The sequence below is a fragment of the Papio anubis genome, chromosome 1 (assembly GCF_008728515.1).
Source record: "Papio anubis isolate 15944 chromosome 1, Panubis1.0, whole genome shotgun sequence".
In the NCBI taxonomy this organism is placed as follows: Eukaryota; Metazoa; Chordata; class Mammalia; order Primates; family Cercopithecidae; genus Papio; species Papio anubis.
In genome coordinates, this window is record NC_044976.1 from 187,278,439 (window position 1) to 187,297,791 (window position 19,353).

General features: G+C 38.0%; 1 protein-coding gene and 1 long non-coding RNA gene across 13 annotated transcripts in view; one reads left to right on the forward strand and one right to left on the reverse strand.

Moving 5' to 3' along the window:
• The window catches only part of LOC103880125, a 31,655-nt gene extending 16,709 nt beyond the window's left edge, over positions 1–14,946 (forward strand). The window contains exon 4 of the long non-coding RNA XR_001901576.3: positions 14,802–14,946. This is a non-coding gene — a long non-coding RNA (uncharacterized LOC103880125). The remainder of the gene's footprint in view (positions 1–14,801) is intronic.
• Positions 1–19,353, reverse strand: part of RABGAP1L (RAB GTPase activating protein 1 like) — a 786,378-nt gene that overhangs the window by 369,564 nt on the left and 397,461 nt on the right. The gene's annotated exons all lie outside the window — the stretch shown is intronic.

A 19,353-nucleotide genomic window follows, 5' to 3' on the forward strand; every position in this document is an offset into this window, starting at 1 on the left:
GCAACTCCCCAGTATCTGCATAAATGGTTTTATTCTTGATTAAACAAGTTTTAATATTTATGTATGAAAGTTACCATATTTGACATAAACTAGTCACATTTTACTTCACAAGCTAGCTATGTTACATTTATTTAATTAAGATGCAAAAATACTAGTTAAAAGCTACAGATACTGCTATGAATAGAATCAGAAAAATCTGATCTCAGCTATAAAAGACTGAGAGGAAAATGAGGACTTTGAGATAACAACGGACAGACATCATCATTAATGAGAATACCAAGCCTGTGAGGCACAGAAAAACTGAATTTTGGCCTGGAAAACAAGATCAAATTAAGATATACCAGACTGGTCTGAGGTCTCCAAAGACACGAAGGCAGAGAACAGATGAAGATTCTCGCTAGTGAATAAACGACAAAGATGCTAAAAATGTCTGCTTTGTCAATATTGTCTCTCCTCTGATCAAATGCCAAATAAAGACAAACCAATTAACATCTGAAAAAATGTTCTGGTCACAGAAGACAGTAGCTTTAAAATTGGCATAATGAAATAAACCCATGGTATGCTTTATCAATGGACAATTTATTTCTCTAGTATTGTCATTGCAAGTATTGATGTGAAGTGGTATCAGGGCACAATCTGAAAGACAGTGGGTGTGGCAGGCTGGGGACAAGCACCATTATATATGACTATGAATTCAGGAAAAATCAAAATTTATGAGTTGCATATTTTAAATGAATTATTTTTGAATTAAAAAATGTCTAAGATAATAAATATTAACATCTACACTTAGCCATTCATAATTATTTTTCTGAAGGGTTTTACATTTTTATTGAAATTTCATAAACTAGTAGGTACTATATAAGGGGTCTTCAAAATGTTGATGGAAAGTATACATTATTAAATACAATGCATGAATTTCAAAAACATTTGCACCAAAACAAATTCTCCCTAACTTGTTATAACATGTCTGAATAGGATCTAGTTTGAGGCGCTAAAAAGAGTAAGACATAAATTTGAAAAGAGTCCCTTTCAGTGCAACATTAATTCCACCAAAATTGAAAGACAAACATCAAATTCAGGGTGAAGATTGAGTGGAAGAATAGTGAAATCAATGATGCTTTATGAAAAGTTTATGAGGACAATGCCCCCAAAGAAATAATCAATTTACAAATAGAAAATTCACTTTAAGAAGGAATGAGATGATGTTAAAGATGAAGCCTGCAGTGGCAGGCCATCCATATAAATCTGCAAGAACAAAATTATCTTGTTTGTGCTCTTATTGAAAGGGCCCAACAATTAGTTGCAGAAACAAAAGCCAACATTACAGACATCTCAATTGGTTCAGCTTATATAAATCTGACTAAAAATTAAAGTTGAGTAAATATTCCATGCGATGGGTGCAAAACTTTTGCACCAATCTGGTCACAAAACTTTTGTGACCAGATCAGCTTTAGACAAGAACAGAGTTTTCAATTAAATTTTGAACAAGTGGGATCAAGATCTGAAGCATTTCTTCAAATAACTGTAATAGGAAATTTAAAAAAAAAAAAAAAAAAAAAAAAAAGGCCTTTACAGTATAATCCTGAAGACAAAGCATAATCAAAGCAATAGCTACCAAGAGGAGGAAGTGGTCCAGTAAAAGCAAAAATAAACCAGTCAAGAGCAAAGGTCATAGCAACAGTTGTTTGAGATGCTCAAGCCATTTTGCTTGTTGACTTTCTGGGAGAGACAAAGAATAACATCTGCTTATGAGAGTGTTTTGAGACACTAGTCAAAGATCTAGCAGAAAAATGCCTAGGAAAGCTTCATCAGAGGGTCCCTCCTCACCGTGACAATGTTCCTGCTCATTCCTCCCATCAAACAAGGTCAGTTTTATAAGAGGAGTTTTGTTTGTTTGTTTTGTTTTGAGACAGGGTCTCACTCTGTTGCCCATGCTGGAGTGCAGTGGTGTGATCTCAGCTCTCCGCAACCTCTGCTTCCCAGGTTCAAGCGATTCTCCTACCTCAGCATCCTGAATAGCTGGGATTACAGGCATGTGTTACCACGCCTAGCGAATTTTTCTATTTTTAGTAGAGACAGGGTTTCACCATGTTGGCCAGGCTGGTGAAACCCTGACCTCAAGTGATCTGCCTGCCTCAGCCTCCCAAGGTGCTAGGATTACAGGTGTGAGTCACTGAACTCACCCTAATTTTATAAGAGTTTTGATGAAACATTATTAAGCACCCACTTTACAGTCCTCGTGTGGCTACTTGTGACTTCTTTCTGTTTTCTACTCTTAAAGTAAAGAACACCCATTTTTCTTAGGTAATAATCTGACAAAGATGGTACTGACATGGTAAATTCCCAGATTCCTCAGTTTTTCAGGGATGGACTAAACGACTGTTATCATCACTTACAAAAGTGTCTGGAGAGAAGGCGGTGGAGCAAGATGGCTGAATAGCATCCTCTAATAATGATCCCCTTCACAGGAACACCAAATCGAACAACTATCCACACAATGAAGCACCTTCATGAGAATCAAAAATCAGGTACAAAATCACAGTGTCTGGGTTTAACATCATATCAAGGAAAGAGGCACTGAAGAGGGCAGAAAAGACAGTCTTGAATTGCCAACACCATCACCTCTACCCCCTAGCATTAGCTGCATGGCACAGAGAGAGAATATGTGTGACAGGCAGAAGGAGAGGACAGTGATTGTGGGACTTTGCATTGGAACTCCATGCTATCTGTCACAGCAAAGAAACACATGGCAGAATTCAGCCAGTGCCAATGGAGGGAGCATTTAGACCAGCCACAGCCAGAGGGGGTCATCCTTCCCAGTGGTTGGTATCTGAGTTCCAGCTAGGCCGACTGTGGACTAAAGTGCTTTGGGGTCGTAAATAAACATGAAATGCAGTCTAGGCCACAAGGACTGCAATTCTTGGACAAGTCTTGGTACTGTGCTGGACTCTGAGTCAGAGGACATGGGGTATACACAACCTATAAGACACCAGCTAGGCCAGCCCAGGAGTACTTGTGTCAGTCCTTCCCCAACACAAGGCAGCACAGCTCACAGCTCCAGAAGAAAATCCTTTCTTCTGCTTGAGGAGAGGAGAGGGGAAAGTAAAAAGGACTTTGTCTTGCAATTAGCACACCAGTTTAGCCACAGAAGAACAGGGCACCAAGCAGAGTCCTGAGGCCCCCATCCCAGGATCTAGCTCCAGGATGATATTTCTAGACAAATCCTGGGCCAGAAGGGAACCTGCTGCCTTGTAGGGGTGAACCCACTTCTGGCAGCATTCATCATCTGCATGGGCCTTGAATAAACATCAGTTGCAACCAGGCAGTAGTTGCCGTGGGCCTTGGGTGAGACCTAGTGCTGTGCTGGCTTCAGATGTGACCCAGCACAATACCAGCTGTGGTGGCCATTAAGGCAGGCTCTTTTTACTTGAGGAAAGAAGAGAAAAGAGTGGGAAAAGAGTGGGAAAGACTCCACCCAAGCTGGCGGTGGGGGTGCCAGCTTGGGTGGAGTAGAATAGAGCGGGAGGTAGAATCCTAAGGTTCCTGATTCCTGGCCCTGGCTTCCAAATGGCAATTCTGGCCTTGAATGAAGATTGGCAATTACCAGGCAGCAGTTGCCTCCAAATTTGGACAAGACCCAGTACTGTGCTGGCTTCGGGTCTGACTAACCACAGTACAAGTGATGGCGGCCACCAGGGTGCTTGTGTCTCCCCTTTGCCAATACCAGGCAGCTCAGGATGGAGAGGAAGACTCTGTCTGCTTTGGAGAAAGTAAAGAAAGAGAACAAGAGTCTTTGCCTGTTGTTCCAGAAAATTCTCTTGAATCTTATCAAAGAACATCAAGGTGATCTTGACAAGTCTGCAAAAGTCACAGTGTTACTGGTTTGAGGTGCCCCCTAATGCAGATATAGCTGCAGTGATCAAAGAGTTAGGCCACAATACTCAATTCCTTTAGAATACTTGGAAAGTCTTCCCCAAAAAGACAGGAACAAACAAGCCCAGGTTGCAAAAAATACAACAAATACCTAACTCTTCAATGTCCAGACACTAACAAACATCTGTAAGCATCAACACCATCCAGGAAAACATGATCTCAAAAAATGAACTAAATAAGGCACCAAGGACCAATCCTGGAGAAACAGAGATCGTGGCTTTTCAGACAAGAGAAGTTAAAAAGTGAGAGAGATGAATAAAAGTGTGACTTTTTATTAGTTTTCCTTCTGCTTTTTTGTTTGTTTGGTTTTACAAGCAGTGTTAAGTTGATGTTAGTTTTAAATGATTGGTTACAAAATGTTATTTGCAAGCCTTGTGGTAACCCTGAAATACCTACAACAGATACAAACACACAAAAAAAGGCAAGAAATTAAAACACACCATCAGAGAGGAGCACCTTCACAAAAACAATGGTAAAAGGAAGGGAGGGAGGGAGGCAGAGAGGGAGGGAGGGAGAGAGGGAGGGAGGGAGGGAGAAAGAAAGATCATAAGGCAACCAGAAAACAAACAACAAAATAGCAGGAGTAGGTCCTTAGTTTATCAATAACAATATTGAATGTAAGTGAACTAACATCTCCAATCAAAAGAAATGAAGTGGCTGAATGGATTTAAAAAAACAAGACCCAATGATCTGTTGGCTACCAGAAATATATTTCACCTATAAAGACACACATAGACTAAAAATAAAGGAATGGGAAAAGATATTCCATGCAAATGAAAAACAAAAAAGCAGGAGTAGCTATACTTATATCAGATAAAATAGAATTAAATATTAAAAACTATGAAAAGAGACCAAAAGGTCATTACATAATGATAAAGGGGTCAATTCAACAAAAAGATATAACAGTTATAAATTTATGTGCATCAGCACTGAAGCACCCAGATATATAAAGCAAATATTATTATAGCTAAGAAAGAGATAGACCCCAATACAATAATAGTTGGAGATGTCAACATCCCACTTTCAGCATTGGACAGATCATCCAAACTGAAAAATCAACAAAAAAACACTGGACTTAGCACTATAAACCAAATGGACCAAATAGATATTTCATCCAGCAGCTGCAGAATACATATGCTTCTCCTCAGTGCATAGATCATTCTCAAAGACACACCTGGTTTTTTTTGGCTTTTTTTTTTTTTTGAGACAGAGTCTTGCTCTGTTGCCAGGCTGGAGTGCAGTGGCACGATCTCAGCTCACTGTAACCTCCGCCTCCCGGGTTCAAGGGATTCCCCTGCCTCAGCCTCCTGAGTAGCTGGGACTACAGATGAGCGCCACCACGCCCAGCTAATTTTTTTGTATTTTAGTAAAGATGGGGTTTTCCCATGTTGGCCAGGATGGTCTTGATCTCCTGACCTCGTGATCCGCCCCCATTGGCCTACCAAAGTTCTGGGATTACAGCCGTGAGCCACCACACCTGGCCTAAAATGTTTTTAAAACCTGAAATCATCACAGGTATCTTCTCAGACCACAATGGAATATAACTAGAAATCAACAACAAGAGGAATGTTGGAAACTATACAAACACGTAGAAATTAAACACTATGCTCCTGAATGACCAGTGAGTCAATGAAGAAGAAGGAAATTTTAAAATTCCTTAAAACAAATTAAAATGGAAACCCAACACACCAATATCTCCGGAATACAGTGAAAGCAATACTGAGAGCAAAGTTTATACCAATAAGTGCCTACATTAAAAAGTAGAACAAAGAGGCCGGGCGCGGTGGCTCAAGCCTGTAATCCCAGCACTTTTGGGGAGGCGTCGAGACGCATGGATCACAGGTCAGGAGATCGAGACCATCCTGGCTAACACGTGAAACCCCGCCTCTCTACTAAAAATTACAAAAACTAGCCGGGCTTAGGTGGCGGTGCCGCAGTCCCAGCTACTCGGGAGGCTGGAGGCAGGAGAATGGCGCGGAACCCTCGAGGCGGAGCTTGCAGGTGAGCCGCAGATCCCCGCCTTGCGCACCGCACTCCAGCCTGGGTGACAGAGTACAAGACTCCATCTCAAAAAAAAAAAAAAAAGTAGAACAAAGAAATAGCTAAGATGAAAGCAGAAATAAATGAAATTGGAAAGAGAAAAAGAACAATACACAAGATTCATTAGTAAACAAAAGGTTGTTATTTTTTGAAAATCCTTTTTGAAAAGTTTTTGAGAAACAAAATCCCAATGTCTGTAGGAAGATTAAGAAAAGAGAAGACTTAAATAAATACAGAGATTTAAAAAAAAAAAAATACAGCTGGATTCCACAGAAATCCAGTGCTGATTATTGAAGCTACTATGAACAACCATATGCCAACAATCAGAAAAACCAGAAGGTTCTGACAAATTTCTAAATACATATGTAACCTACCAAGATTGAACCACAGGAAGAAATCAAAAACGTAACAATAGACCCACATAACAAGTAACAATGAGACTGAGATGTAATAAAGTCTCCTATCAAAAGTTAAGAAGTCAGCTACAGACAATCCTGTAAGTCAAAAGAACAAAGCTGGAGGCACTTCACGCCACCTGACTTCAAACCACACCACAACCAAAACAGCAGCATGGTACTGGTACCAAAACAGAGATATAGACCTCAATGGAACAGAACAGAGTCCCTTGTGAAATAATACCAATACTACCCACAGCCATCTGATCTGACAACAAACCGAGAGAAACAAGAAATGGGGAAAGGATTCCTATTTAATAAATGGTGCTGGGAAAATTGGCTAGCCATAAGTAGAAAGCTGAAACTGATCCTTTCCCCTTACTCCTTATACTAAAATTAATCTAAGATGGATTAGAGACTTAAATGTTAGACCTAATACCATAAAACTTAGAGAAAACCTGTAGTACCATTCAGGACATAGGCATGGGCAAAGACTTCTGCGCGTCTAAAACACCAAAAAGCAACGGCAGCAAAAAGCCAAAATTGACAAATGGGATCTCATTAAACTAAAAGAGCTTCGCACAGCAAAAGAAACCACCATCAGAGGGAACAGGCAACCTTGGGCTGAGAGAATAGGAGAAAAATTCTTTTGCAATCTAATTCATCTGACAAAGGGCTAATATCCAGAACCTACAAAGAACTCAAACAAATTTTACAAGAAAAACAAACAACCCCATCAAAAGTGGGCAAAGTTGATATGAATAATAGACATTTCAAAAAGAAGACATTCATACAGCCAACAAACACATGAAAAAATGCTCATCATCACTGGCCATCAGAGAAATGCAAAACCAAAACCATTAAATGAGATACCATCTCACACCAGTTAGAATGGTGGCCATCATTAAAAGTCAGGAAACAACAGGTGCTGGAGAGAGGGTGTGGAGAGAAATAGGAACACTTTTACACTGTTGGTAGGATTGTAAACTAAGTTCAACCATTATGGAAAACAGTATGGCGACCTCCTCAAGGATCTAGAACTAGATGTACCATATGACCCAGCCATCCCATTACTGGGTATATACTCAAAGGATTATAAATTATGCTGCTATAAAAGACACATGCAATACTCCATGTTTATTGCGGTGCTAATTATTCACAATAAAGACTTGGAATCAACCCAAATGTCCATCAACAGTGACAGATTGGATTAAGAAAATGTGGCACATATATTGACCGTGGAATAAATACTACATGCAGCCATAAAAAGGATGAGTTTATGCGCCCTTTGTAGGGACACATGGATGCAGCTGGAAACCATCATTCTTGTGCGCGTTCATCACAAAGAACAGAAAACCAAACACCGTGATGTTCTCACTCATAGGTGGGAACTGAACAATGAGATCACTTTGACCTTTTGGAAGGGGAACATCACACCAATCGGGGCCTATCATCATGGGAGGTGTGAGGGGGAGGGATTGTACTGGGGAGTTATGCACCTGATGTAAATGACGAAGTTGGATGGGTGCAGCACACCAACAAGGCAATAGCACAAGGTTATTGCCATAAATAAACCTGCACGCTATGCACATGTACCCTACAACTTACAGTATAATAATAATAAATAAATTAAAAAAAAAAAAAAAAAAAAAAAAAAAAAAAAAAAAACAAAAGAAGTCACAGAAAATGATGGCTTCACCATGGAATTTTACAAAACATTTAAAGAACTAATATCAATCCTATTCAAACTATTCCAAAAAAATAATGGAGGAGGGAATACTTCCAAACTCATTCTATGACGGCAGAATTACTCTGATACCAAAACCAGACAAAGACACATCAAAAAAAGAAAATTTCAGGCCAATATTTCTGATGAATATTGATACAAAAAATCCTCAACAAAATACTAGCAAACCAAATTCAGCAACACATTAAAAACATCATTCATCATGATCAAGTGGGATTTATCCCAGGGATGTAAGGATGGTTCAACATATGCAAATCAATCAATATAAACATAATATCAAAAGAATGAAGGACACAGACCATATGATCATTTCAATTGATACAAAAAAAACATTCAATAAAATTCACCATCTCTTCATGATTAAATTTTAAAAACCTCAAAAAACTGGATACAGAAGAAACATACTTCAACATAATAAAAGCCATAAAGAAAAGAACCACATCTACATATAGGTAAAACCTGAAAATCTTTCCTCCAAGATCTGGAACAAGACAAAGATGCCCACTTTCATCACCATTATTCAACATAGTCCTGGAAGTCCTAGCTAGAGTAATCAGATAAGATAAAGAAATAAAGCTCATCCAAATTGAAAAGGAAGAAGTCAAATTATCTTTATTTGCAGATGATATAATCTTATATTTAGGAAAACCTAGAGACTTAATCAAGAAACTATTAGAACTGAGAAGTAAATTATATAAAATTACAGGATATAAAATCAATATACAGAAATCAATAGCATTTAAATATGCCAACGATGACCAATCTGAAAAAGGGATTTAAAAAATCCAACCTGCAACAGCTACAAATAAATTATCTAGGAATAACTTAACCAAAGAAGTGAATCTGTACAATAAGAACTACAAAACACTGATGAAACAAATTGAAGAAGTCACAAAAAAATGGAAAGATAGGCCATGTTCATGGATTAGAAGAATCAATATTGTTAAAATGTCCAAAGTAATGTGCAGATTCAATGTAATCTGTATCAAAGTATCAAACTCATTCTTCACAGAAATAGAAATAAATAATCATAAATTTTGATGGAACCCATGAAAGACCTGGAATAGCCCAAGCCATCCTGAACAAAAAGAACAAAACTGGAGAAATCACATTACCTGACTTCAAATTATACTACAGAGCTACTGCAACCAAAACAGTACGGGACTGGCATAAAAAGAAACACACAGACCAATGGAACAGAGTAAAGAATCTAGAAGTAAATCCATACATCTACATTGAACTCATTTTTGACAAGGTACCAAGAACATACATTGCTGAAAGGAGAGTCTCTTCAATAAATGGTGCTGGGAAAACTGAATAATCCATATGCAGAAGAATGAAACTAGACCCCTTTCTCTTGACATATATAAAAATCAAGTAAAAGTGGATTAAAGACTTAAATCTAAGTCCTCAAACTATGAAACTAACACAAGAAAACATTAAGGAAACTCTCAAGGACATCAATCTGGGCAAAGATTTCTTCAGTAATACCCCACAAGCACAGGCAACCAAAGAAAAAATGGACAAATGAGATCATATCAAGTTAAAAAGCTTCTGCACACCAAAGGAAATGATCAACCAAGTGAAGAGATAATCTACAGAATGGAAGACAATATTTACAAACTTCATCTGACAAATGATGAACAACTGGAATACATAAGAAGCTCAAACAACTCAATAGAAAAAAATCTAATGATCCAATTTAAAAATGGACAAAAAATCTGAATAGACATTTCTTAAAAGAAGAAATACAAGTATCAAACAGGTATATAAAAAAGTGCTCAACATCATCAATCATCAGAGAAATGGAAATTAAAACCACAATGAGATATCTCACCCAAGTTTTAATGGCTTTTATCCAAAAAATAGGCAATAAGAAATGCTGACAAGGATGTGGAGAAAAGGGAACTCTTGTACACTGTTGGTGGGAATGTAAATTAGTGCAGCCACTATGAAGAACAGTATAGAGGTTCTGCAAAAAAAAAAAAAAAAACTAAACTAAAAACGGAACCACCATATGATCCAGCAATCCCACTGCTGGGTATATTCACAAAAGAATGGAGGTCACTATGTTGAAGAGATATCTGCACTCCCATGTTTACTGTGGTACTATCTGCCATAGCCAAGATTTGGAGGCAACCTAAGTGTTCATCAAAAGATGAATGGATAAAGAAAATGTGGTATATGTACACAATGGAGTACTATTCAGCCACAAAAAAGAATGAGATTTTGTCATTTGCAACAACATAGATAGAACTAGAAGACACTGTGTTAAATGAAACAAAACAGGCAGAAAAAGACAACCTTCTCACTCACTTGTGGGAGCTAAAAAAACCAAAATGGTTGAATTCATGGAGACGGACAGTATAATGATGGTTACCACAGGCTGAGAAGGGTAGCAGGAGTAGCGGGGGCAAAGTGGAGATGTTTAATGGGTACAAAAATATTGTTAGATAGAATGAATAAGATCTAGTATTTGATAGGAAAACAAAGTGACTACAGTCAACAATAATTTATTGTACATTTGAAAATAATTAGGCCAGGCAGGGCATGGTGGCTCACGCCTGTAATCCTAACATTTTGAGAGGCTGAACCAAGCGGATCACCTGAGGTCAGGAATTCGAGACCAGCCTGGCCAACATGATGAAACCTCCATCTCTACTAAAAATATAAAAATTAGCCAGTCATGATGGCGCATACCTGTAATCTTGGCTACTCGGGAGGCTGAGGCAGGAGAATCGCTTGAACCTCGGAGGCAGAGGTTGCAGTGAGCCGAGATCATGCCACTGCATTCCAGCCTGGGTGACAGAGCAAGACTGTCTCTAAATAAATAAATAAATAAATAGGCCAGGCGTGGTGGCTCATGCCTGTAATCCCAGCAGTTTGGGAAGCCGAGGCAGGTGGATCACTTGAGGTCAGAAGTTCAAGACCAGCCGGGCCAACATTGCAAAAGCCTGTCTCTACTAAAAATACAAAAAACTTAGCCAAGCCTGGGGGTGCACGCCTGTAGTCCCAACTACTCAGGAGGCTGAGGCAGGAGAATTGCTTGAACCCAGGAGGTGGAGGTTTCAGTGAGTCAAGATTGCGCCACTGTACTCCAGTCTAGGTGACAGAGTGAGACTCTGTTTCAAAAAATAATAAATAAATAAATAAAAGAGTATAATTGGAATGTTTATAACACAAAGAAATAAATGCTTAAGATGGTGAATACCTCATTTCCCCTGTTACTGTCACGCACTGTATGCCTGTATCAAAATATCTCAAGTACCCCATAAACATATATACCTACTCTGTACTCATAACTTTTTATTTAGGAAGTGTCTTGATCTTGATGGAGCTTATGTTGGGAAGAAAAGTTCATATTTATTTTATTCTTTTAATTGCATTTTCCCCACAAACTTTTTGAATTCCTTTATAGTGTCTGATAATAACGGTACACAGTTGAACAAATTCTTGGTCTGTCTTTGAATACTTGTATATTATTTAGTTGAAAGATGTGATTTTTCTTCTTCTCATATTGCACTTTTTAAAACAGATAATTTGGCCAGGCACGGTGGCTCACACCTATAATCCCAGCACTTTGGGAGGCCAAGGCAGATGGATCCCCTGAGGTCAAGAGTTCGAGACCAGACTGACCAACATGGTGAAACTCTGTCTGTACTAAAAATACAAAATTAGCTGGGTGTGGTGCGCATGCCTGTAATACCAGCTACTTGGGAGGCTGAAGCAGGAGAATCGCTTGAACTCGGGAGGTGGAGGTTGCAGTGAGCAGAGATCGCGCCGTTGCACTCCAGCCTGGGCAATGAGAGCAAAACTCTATCTCGATAAATAATAAATACATACATATGTACACACAGAGAATTTTTAAAAATAATTTCATTTTTTTCTTAAGTTCTGGGGTACATGTGCAAGATGCGCAGGTTTGTTACATAAGTAAACATGTGTCATGGTCGTTTACTGCACTTATCAACCCATCACCTAGGTATTAAACTCAGCATGTGTTAGCTCTTTTCCCTAACGCTCTCCCCTACCCACCCTCCCCTGACAGTTCCCAGTGTGTATTGTTGTCCTCCCTGTGTCCACGTGTTCTCATTGTTCAGGTCCCACTTATAAGTGAGAACACAGGGTGTTTAGTTTTGTTCCTGTGTTAGTTTGCTGACGATAATGGCTTCCAGTTTCATCCATGTCCCTGCAAAAGACATGATCTCATTCCTTTTTATGGCTGCATAGTATTCCATGGTGTATATGTACCATATTTTCTTTACTCAGTCTATCATTGATGGGCATTTGGATTGATTCCACGTCTTTGTTATTGTGAATAGTGCTGCAATGAACATACGCATCCATGTATCTTTTTAATAGAATGACGTATACTCCTTTGGGTATACACCCAGTAATGGGATTGCTGGGTTAAATGGAATTTCCATTTCTAAATCTTTGAGAAGTCACTACACTGTCTTCCACAATGGTTAAAAGAGAGAATTTTAAAGTAGAAATAATTTAAGCAGAATCTTCTTTAATAAATACACACACATAGACACGCACACATGATACACTACTTCCTTCGAAATAATTTTCATTGGCAATTTTTATCTTTTTGCCTGCAATCAGTCAACCAGCCACTGAAGGAATATAGCTCCCAAGGCTCAGGTATTGACAACCTGCCATGTCACCACTCCAGGGTGGACTTATCAAGGGCTTGGTGGTCTTTGGAAGTATATCACACAGACTAAGCACATGCTTAGCACATCAGGAAAACAGTGCCTGAAAAGGAGCAAAACTGTCTTGGAAGAATTTGATATTTCAAACAAAAACAAAACCACTGAAGTACTCGTAATGGGAAAAATGTGAACTTTCCTATACTTTCTTCGAGGTGCTTCACAGAATATCCTCAGCAAATCTATTGGATCTGGGTCCTACCAGTCTGGTGTCCCACGCCATCCAAAACCATCTGTTCTCACTTCCAACTGGGGAAAACTCGATTTATTTTTATGTGCCTTACCTGTCCAGTAAAGCACTATATACTCTTTCAAGCTAAGGCAGGGAGTGGACAGGAAGAAAAGGCTGGGCAAAATTTAGCCCTCTTTGGGTGGGGGGTCCTAAAATTAGATAATGAGCTGTATTTCAAAGCATGGCTGGGTAGGGTAGCTGCAGTATTGCCCTAGAATCCATACAGTCAAAAAAATATAATACAACCACAAATACAAGCCAAATATGTGATTTAAAATTTTACTGTAGCCACATTTTAAAAAGTAAAAAGAAACAGAAGAAATTTTAATGACATTTAATTCAATGAATGTGAAATATTATCTTAACATGTAATCTATATTAAAAACTATTGATATTTTACATTCCTCTTTTTCATAGTAAGTCTTTCAAATATAGTATGAAATATTTTACACTTACAATACTTGTTAATTCTGACTTTTCACATTTTAAGTGCTTGATAATACATGTGGCTAGTGGTTATTATATCAGACAGGGCAGGACTGGATTTTAACGGAGAAGCTACATCCTATACCTGAGCTCCCTTTGCCACAAGGTTTTCTCTATGTAAGAGGGATTTAAACACACACACACACACACACACACACACACACACACACATCTTTTGAGTAGGGGAGTAAAAACAGAGAAGAAAATGATAGAAAAGAAGTTCTTAAAACCTGCCTCTGAGAGTGTTAAGTTTATTGACCTCACAACTAAACATTACAGAGAAAAATGTTCATGGTTTTGCTTCCTCTTCCTATCATCTGAAATACCAAGGTTTCTTACAAAGTGGCCAAGCCCATCACCAAGAATGATATATATATATATATATATATATATATATATATATTTGACACAGGAGCTCACTCTGTCACCTAGCTAATTTTTAAATGTCATTATTGAGATGAAGTCTTGCTATGTTGCCCAGGCTAGTCTTAAACTCCTGGACTCAAGCAATCCTCCTGCCTTGGCCTCCCAAAGCACTAAGATTGCAGGCATGAGCCACTGTGCCTAACCTAAGAATGGTATTTCTTAGCCATGTTTCCCTATCAGTTATAATTAACAAGGATTGATCCTATCACTCCAGGCTAATAGAGAAACACCAGTAAAAAGCACAAACAGGGGCATGGTCCTAAACATTCTTTATAGACTTTGGCTTAAATGAACTCCACATATGATTGTACAGATCTCAGAGATAATTTTTACCCACAGATTGCCAAAAATTATGAAAGCAATTTTATTGAATCCTGTATTGAGATGGCAGTGACCTGATTATGTTAACATTGCCAGAGTTCTCCATTTAAGCAGTGAGAATGCGTAAAGGCTAGGCTATCCAAGATGATCTGGGGACTTCCCTGCCCCACCCCATGTTTCTCAATCTCCTTTAGGTGCAACAGGGACAAACACTGAGGCTGACCCTTCATAATGGAATGCCTTTTTCAGAAAGCTTATGGAAGTGAAAAAAAATTTGGGTTTTAAAGCCACCTACACACTGTATATTCTTAGACAAGTTACTTCATGTCTCCAAGCTTTGTTTTCTTCATTTCCCCTACTAACCCACCAAAATTGTGATGCTAATTCTAATTTTCAAAATTGTTTTAAGATTAGATATTATCTATACCAATCATAGCACCTGACACATAGTAAACATGTAAGGGTATTATTAAGCCTAAAATTCTTTTGCTCTTTCTCTACAGCACAAGGGCAATAAATCTAGTACCTGGAAACTGGGCAACTCCTAGAGCATTCTGATGTTACAAGAAAGTCAGATCACACCTAAAACTTCTAAGATGATGTCACAGTGAAGAAATTAAGGGTTAGCAAATATATGGCCATTCCTGGGACTCCTGTATGAGCTATGGGAACTTTAAGTCTCCATTGGTGAATCATGATTACGACCTACCACTCAGCATGCTAGCTCATCGTGGAATGAAAAGGAAAAAAGAGATAGTGAATACTATAGCATCTCATAGAATGATTACTGAAAACTTTTGCTTCTGACTCACAGGCAAACATACATAAATGTACAGGGAGGGTAAAAAAAAGTTTGATCACCACTACCTCAGAACACACTAGAATTTCAAGGAAGCCCAAAACTTCTCACTTCCTAAGAGATGCAGATGAGCAGGAAAGAAGACAGCCTTTGACTCCCTTGAAATGGAATTTGTAGGGCAATCATGAGAGATCTGTAAAAGATGGGCTCTGAAATATGGACATAGAATAAGGATACAATGATCCTAATTTTGGTCAGTATGTCTGTGTTAAGTCCAACTACCTTAAAAGGACTCTAAGACAAAGTATAGTTTGCTAACTAGATGACATGAAATCTTCACTGAATAAAACACAGTCATTTTTTCCTTAATGATTATTTCTTTATAAAAGCACTTGGGAAATATAAGAGTTAAGGCTCTGGAAAAAGGAATTTTTCTGACTTCACAAATAGAATCTAATATAATCCTTTTTGTGTGTTAATTGAGAGATTTACATAATTTGAGATCCCTAATAAAGTGTACAATACATATGCCATAGTTTGCATTGCTATTTTTGGTTAAGAAAAGAAAAACCAACCTGAATTAAAGCACATGTGATTTCTAAGCAATGAAGCACCACGGTTTGAAAATGCTTGTATTAAAGGAAAAAGTCCTAGTATTAAGGCATAAAAGGATTAGGGAAAACAAGTTTGTCTTTTATAAACCTAACAATATCCTATCTTAAAAGAAATCCTCCTTTGAACCCTTCTAGATTATACCCTCAACACTCCACTGAAACTGCTCATTAAGGTTACAGTGACCTCTGAATTGTGATGCACAAAGGATGTTTCTCAGTATTCATATTGTATGAAGTGGACAGTGACTGACAAAGCCAACCATTCCATCTCTCTCTCTTTTTAAAGAGATGGGGTCTTGCTGTGTTGCCCAGACTAGCCTCAAACTCCAGGGCTCGAGTAATTTCTCTCACCTCAGCCTCCCCAGTAGCTGGGACTACAGGCATGTACCATTGCCAGGTTCCACTCCATTCTTCTTGAACCTCTTCCTTCATGGGCTCCTGAATACCTCTTGCCTGATTTTCATCTCATCTCTTTGCAGCTTCTCATACACAAAGCCTCAAGTTCAAGCTGTTCACTAATGATTTTTTTCAAACCTCATCTCTAGGCTTCAGACCTACATTTTTTAATTTTTATTTTTCTAAGACAGGGTCTTACTCTGTTGCCCAGGCTGGAGTGCAGCGTGCCACCACGCTCAGCTAATGTTTTGTATTTTTTTGTAGAGATGGGTTTTTTTGCCATGTTGCCCAGACTGGTCTCAAACTCCTGGGCTCAAACAGTCCACCTGCCTCAGCTTCCCAAAGGGCTAGGATTACAGGCGTGAGCTACCTCACCTAGTCTCAGACCTACATTTTAAATTGCCTACTGAGCATCTCCACCTGGTTGTCCCACAGTTAACTCAAAGTCAGCCTACTTAAAACAACAACTCATCATCTTTTCCCCAAACTATTCTTTCCTTTCCATATTCCTACCCCACTGTGGTAATGGCACCATTCTCTATCCAGCCCTGCTAGCCAGAAATCTAGGAATTACCATATATGCATTCTCCTTCCTGACTGTTGGTGTCAAAGCAATTTTAAACATTTTACATGTTCTTTATTATTGACCCTCAAATCCATCATCATTGCTCCACTTTTATTGCTCCTACCTTATTTCAGGACCTGAGCTTCGTCTCCCAGAAATATTATAAATAATCTTTTTGTTTAAAAAATAAACTTATTGAGGTAAAATTCACATACCAAAAAATTTACCCATTTAAAACATACAATTCCATGACTTTTTGCATATTCAGAGTTGTACATTTGTCACGAGTTGAGGTTTAAAACATTTTCATACCTCCAAAATAAACATCGTATCTTTTTGTCATCACCCTCCAATAATTCCGATTCTCCTACTGAAAGCAGAGGCCTTTGGTAGCCTCTACTTCCATTCTCTCTAATAAATTTGCCTATTCTCAACATCTCATATATACAGAATCGTATAATATGTAGCGTTTGTGACTCATTTCATTCACTTAGTATGTTTCCAAAGTACATCCATGTTGTAGCATACATCAATACTTCATTTCTTTTATTGCTCAGTAATATTCCTTATATGACTATAACATGTTTTGAATGGATGAGTTATCTCTTCAACACTTTATGAACATTTTGGTTTTTTCCACTTTTTTGGCTATTATGAACAATGTTGCTATATAGATTTGTGTACAAGTTTTTGTGTGGCTTTGCTTTCAATTCTCTTGGCTATATACCTACAAATAGAATTGTTGGGTCATATGGTAACTATATGTCTAAACTTTTGAGGAAGTATCAGCTGTTTTCTAAGGCAGCTGCAGCATTTTGACATCCCACCCAGCAGTGTGTAAGGGTTCCAATTTCTCTACATCCTTGCCAACACTTGACTTTTTGATTATAGCCATATTAGTGGGTGTGAAGTGGTATCTCATCATGGTTTTCATTTGAATTTCCCTGATGACTAATGGTGGTAAGCATCTTTTCATGTGCTAGCTGGGCATCTGTAAATCTTCTTTGGAGAAATATTCTCTTTGGAGAAATATTGATTCTAATTTTTCAGTTGGGTTATACTTTTATTGAGTTATAAAAATTACTGATATATTCTGAATACTCAATCTTTATCAGAGATATGATTTGTAAATTTCCTCTTCTCTAGATTGCCTTTTCATTTTCCTGATGATGTCCTTTAATACAAAAAGTCCTAAGTTTTAAGGAAATTCAGTTTATGTTTTTTCTTTTGCTGCTCATACTTTTAGTTTCATATATAATAAACCACTATTAAATCCAAAGTCATGGCTGGCCACAGTGGCTCATGCCTGTAATCCCAGCACTTTTGGAGGCCGAGGCAAGGCAGATCACCTGAGGTCAGGAGTTCGAGACCAGCCTGGCCAACATGGTGAAACCCCATCTCTACTAAAAACAGAAAAATTAGTTCAGCATGGTGGCACACACCATAATCCCAGCTACTCAGGAGACTGAGGCAGGAGAATTGCTTGAACCTGGGAGGCAGAGGTTGCAGTGAGCTGAGATCATGCCATTGCACTCCAGCCTGGACAACAGAGTGAGATTCCATCTCAAAAAACAAAACAAAACAAAACAAATCCAAAGTAATGAAGATTTACCCCTGTGTGTTCTTCGAAGAGCATCACAGTCTTAGCTCTTAAAGTTCATTTTTGTATATGATGTGAGATAGTGACCTGTGGTCTTGTAGCCAAAATGATCTTTCTTAAAAGGCAACAACCAACAATTCTTACTCCATCATCACATAATTAGAATCTCTAATTGGATATGTCATATCTACTGCAGTGATTCTTAACTTTGTGGAATTACAGAATCTAATGAAAACGATGAACCCTTTCCACAGAACATGTATTCAGTGGAGGCAGATGTACAAGTGCATATGCATACTAACACATATACACATACATAATTTAAAGAGATTCACAATGGACTGAAGCCCATTCGAAGACCCTCAGACAAAATAATAAAATATAAACTCTTGTGGATTCCCCTTTGCCATTCAATGTCCAACAGGAACTGCCCTAACACATCATTTTAGCCTACTAGTCATCTGGTCTCCAACTCCCTTCCCAAAGATTAGCATTAAAAATTCTCTGACCCTATCCAACGTGCCAGGCTTATTACAATCAAATACCGTTGTACCTACATGCTATTCCTTCTGCTTGAAACACATATCTCTCATTAACAACACTGTATTCAACATTAAATATGATAACTGCAAATGTGTATGGCATATAGAAGGCATAATGTTTGCTAAATCTGAAAAAGGACTTAGCAAATATATTTGGGAAAGCAGGTCTCCATATTTTATTTCTAGAAATTTGAGTAACTTAAATGACTGTCTTCTATATGTATTTTTTTTCCATTCAATAGCTATTATTGGAAAGCCTCATACGTATGAAAACCATACAGTACAAATAAAACAATTTCAAAGTAATAATAAGCCTAAGGCAGAGCTAACTGTTCACAAAACTATCTTACTTTTCTATGTTCTTATAAATTTAAGAAAATCACATTGACTGTAGTATCCATTTTAAGAAAGTAATAAAATTACATAGAAGAATTTATCTTAGAAAATATAATGTTCTATTTCTTCAAAAAATTCAATAGAAAGGTCACTAAATTTTCACCTATATATATTTTTTCATTCCACAACATAAACTATCTTTT